The sequence below is a fragment of the Bombus impatiens genome, unplaced genomic scaffold (genome assembly GCF_000188095.3).
Source record: "Bombus impatiens unplaced genomic scaffold, BIMP_2.2 scf_0647, whole genome shotgun sequence".
Classification (NCBI taxonomy): Eukaryota; Metazoa; Arthropoda; class Insecta; order Hymenoptera; family Apidae; genus Bombus; species Bombus impatiens.
Genome location: NT_177066.1, coordinates 1,213,310 through 1,217,230, shown reverse-complemented (window position 1 = coordinate 1,217,230; position 3,921 = coordinate 1,213,310). Strand labels below are relative to the sequence as shown.

The 3,921-nt window shown below is 51.7% G+C and overlaps 1 protein-coding gene and 1 long non-coding RNA gene across 2 annotated transcripts in view; one reads left to right on the top strand and one right to left on the bottom strand.

Annotated features, from left to right (window-relative positions):
- The window catches only part of LOC117152098, a 28,728-nt gene extending 24,847 nt beyond the window's left edge, over window positions 1–3,881 (top strand). The window contains exon 5 of the long non-coding RNA XR_004462345.1: window positions 3,728–3,881. This is a non-coding gene — a long non-coding RNA (uncharacterized LOC117152098). The remainder of the gene's footprint in view (window positions 1–3,727) is intronic.
- LOC100742105 (cysteine-rich motor neuron 1 protein-like) overlaps window positions 1–3,921 on the bottom strand; it is a 159,018-nt gene that overhangs the window by 86,767 nt on the left and 68,330 nt on the right. The window lies entirely within an intron of this gene.

The following is a 3,921-nucleotide window of genomic DNA, read 5'->3' as shown; positions in this document are numbered from 1 at the left end:
GACGACGACGCCGGTGACGAGGGAGACGGCGACGGTGACGGCGAGTACTGTACACGTTTTCAAGCTGCAACGGCAGCAGCTCGCTAACAATCGGGTCGGATTTAATGGTTCGTGCCTGCTGACGAATGTTCAAACGCGACCGCGCGATACCACGGGAAGATGGTTCCGTTTCGACGAAAAATAGATCGGCGTGGAACGTCGAGAGGCTGACGATTCGCTACTGGCTACGAGCAAACGACGAGACGAACGACGCGTGAAGAAATAATCGTTGGGTTCGCGATAGGAACGAAGCCCGGAGACCACCGAACGGAATTCTGGCTTTCAAGAAAGGTACATGACCGAGGTCCGAAGCACGATAAACGACTCTTAGCCGAGCGTTGTTTCCGCGGGTCGATTTTTTAGAGAATCGCTCGACTACCGCGCCCTAACACCGGTTGATTATCGATTCGAGTCATACGCGACCGATCCCGAATTCGCGTAATCGTTCGGTCGACAAAGATGGAGCGGAAATCGCCGCTGGAATTTTAAGTTCGTCGACGCGTTTCGATCGACGATCCTTCGTGCGACGATTGAAAGGTAAAACGCGTTCCATCGAAAAGCCGCTTAATTTTTCTACGAACCGGCCCGTACTCTCGAAAGCTCGATGATCTCTGCCGACGAGAGAGGAAACGAGGATATCCGGAGTATCGCGCTACGATGTGGCGTTGCGTCTGACAAGGAGGAAACTCGCTGTTCCGCGAACCTTTATGACGTATCAAACGTAACACGGCAACAAACGGCCTGGCGAAGGAAACCTCAAACCAGGCCGCGCCAGTTCTGACATCTTAAAGCCATTAAGATACCGAGTTTAACCAAGATTTGTTGGTATCGTGCAGCTGCAAGACGCATTAATCCGATTTGCGTCGATCCGCTAATTAAGTTATCGCAGCTGACACGGAGGCCGGGCAACCTGCTCGTACAGAGGCAGGCGCATTCTGCTTTCGTTTCGCCCGATAACGCTTCGACGAATCGAACTAGTTTAGTCTGGTTGAGCGCCACTTAACCTCGGCTAACGATTCTTTAAATTCGCCGGAACTCGCAGTTCGGATAACGGGAAATTTGGTGGCAACACGTTTGTCAGGCTGTCGCGATGAAAAGTTGCGAGCAAGGGGACGAGAAAGAGGGAAAGGAGAAACGAGAAGCGTACACCGATACGACCGAGAATTACAACCAACGATAAAATCCATTGTCCGTGGAAGCGACGGAGACGGCGATCCAACTTTTCTCCTTACACGATTTTCCGCCACTTCTCACCGATGTCGACGACAAAGTTCCATGGATCGACCTTTCGCGATCGACTGCCTTTACGCTCTTTCCACTTTCCTTTCGCTCCTTCCGCCGACCCATAAGCTACCGATTCCGTTATTTTCATCGTAAATCGATCGGCCTGACAACGCGACTCGGTCTCTTCTCTCTCCGTCGCTCGCTAAACTGGCAAAAGTTTCACCGGTGCATGAGTTATAGCCGTCTGTAAGCCATCGGGCAATCGCAAACAAGGATTTTTCCTCCACTCGTTTTCTTCTTTCCGTTCGTTTTTCTCGATGCCGATGCCGCGAGAGGCGCGTTAAACGCTCGCACGCGTCGAATACGATCGGAACAGGGCGAACGTGGCTCGCGAGCATTTGCGAGGAAAAACAGGATTAGTAGAAAACGGGATTAAAGGCTCGACCGTGTTCGATGTAGCTATTCCAGTTTCGTTTCCACTTGACGCGTTCCGCACGAAACGTTACGCGAGCCGAAGCGAAATCCGAGATCCATTGCCGGCATTATCAAGCGCTCGGCTCGGCTCGGCTCGGCTCCGAACGCAGCAGAATCCAATACTCCTTACGTGGTAATTCACCGGGTCGCATTTAACGTCGCGCAGCCGAAAGCCGACCGCTCGCGTGTGACTGACGCGCCGTGTAAAAATATGCATGACGCGGAACGTGAAAATATTTTTACGCTGTACGAGGATGTTCGCAACAGACGCCTGCAACGCCTGGTCGATTATCGCATCGAGGTGAGCGTAAGCTCCTATTTCGATCGATCGGCGAGAAGCAGCGAATAATATCGATCGTAGGAGCGGCAACGAGAAACCTATCGTACTGTACGGTATATCCTTTAAACGGATTTCACGCGATCCCACTAACGAGCATCGATCTCGCGGTGCAACGAAACGTTAAACGGTGGCAAGAGTAGGAACGTGACGGTGCTGCTCTGTTTCGGCCGAACCGATGCCCTCTCCGAGAACCGATCGTCCGTTTTCCCAACAAATCGTACGTTTTAAGCGGAGCGTATCTGCGAATCAAATCGGACACACAGATGGCCAAGAATCGTTGCTCGCATACAGACGCGCGTATCAAACACCGTACCAATTACACGAGGTTACGATCGCCGAGATTCGTCGCTCCGCCGACTAATTCCAACAAAAAAAAAAGGCTACTCCTCCGACGAGGAACGAATCGACGAACGTTATCGACGATTTTGTTTCACCGGTAGATAAACCGGCCGGCAACTTTTCATTCGGAACGTTTCAGGCGCTTCCGCTTTAAAACGGATTACGCTTTTACGTCGCGATCTCGCGTCACCGCACCGACGTCGCGGCACCGACTTTCCTTAGCGACTGCAACAAGCACTGTAACTGACGTAATTACGGTAGGAGGAACGCGCGACGGTAATTCCAATTGTACGCGGCGTGTATCTTCCTACGAGAAGAGAATATGTCGCGGAAGGATATATCTCGTTGGCGATTAAATACGGCTACGTGTACACAAGGTTGTTTCGACTTTATTCGACGTATTCGGACAACGACGACGCGAGGCGGCACTGCGTTACTCGGATAAGAGACGGACGTAAAGCGAGGGCTCGCCGGTGCGGTATCTGCCGAGACGATCGATCTTTAACCTTTTCGAGCATAGGCCGTGCCGGTTCGGAGAGTCGAAACGTAGCAGCAGCGCGCGTGTTTCGTTCGTTTTAAATTTATCCTTCGGCGAACGTGGCCTCTCGAACGCTGCCTCTACGGTCTATCGAAAGGTTGCGTGAAACGACGCGACATTTCTAACCGTCGATACCCCCGCGCCTAACGGCTAATTTAATTATCCGCCGATCGTTGTCACGCATTCGTCTTTCCAACGAAATTCTACCTTTTCGCTTGCGAACCGGCTTTCACCTAATTTCGCGCGTACGCTCGCGGTCGCGTCCGCCAAGGCTACGCGTTCTACGAGTTTACATCTTACGGTCGAGAAAGTAAACGGCCTTAAAACGGCGTCCTGATTGGAGCAACTCCTTAAAAGGAACACACCACTAACCACGCTCGAAATCAGACGTATAAATCACAATTTAATTTCTTTTATAAAGCAATTGCGACGCCGATCGACCGTGAAAGTGCAATTAATCTTGGTTTACGATACGAGTGTCCGTCCGTAACAGCGAGCATCGACGAAACGCGCGAGAATCGGTGACGCGCGGCAATCACTCGAGATTGAATCAATTTGCTATATGACGACACGGTTGGAAAAGTTAGCGCGTGGCGGTCGGACGACTCGCTTCGCGGCATTTTCCTATTGCAAACGTGGCGATCTATGGATCCGATCGGTCGAGAAGTCTCGACGAGAGTAGCGAAAGAAGCTCGAGAGGGACCTCGACGTAAACGGATTTGTTTCGAGGAAGAAATTATCGGAAAAACGGTAATCGCGTGGAAACGCGCTAGTATTAAGAAACTCGACTCACCGATGGCGCAACAGAGGATCAACAGCGCAGCTACTCGAGACGCTCTCATGGTGGATTTCCTTTCTGGAATACTCGCGATGGAAGTGCACCAAAGCGTTTTCCTCTCGTCACGTCATACCAGGCTGTCTCGCGAACCAACGTCGTGACCTTCCCTCGTGCGTTCCCGCTTTCAAC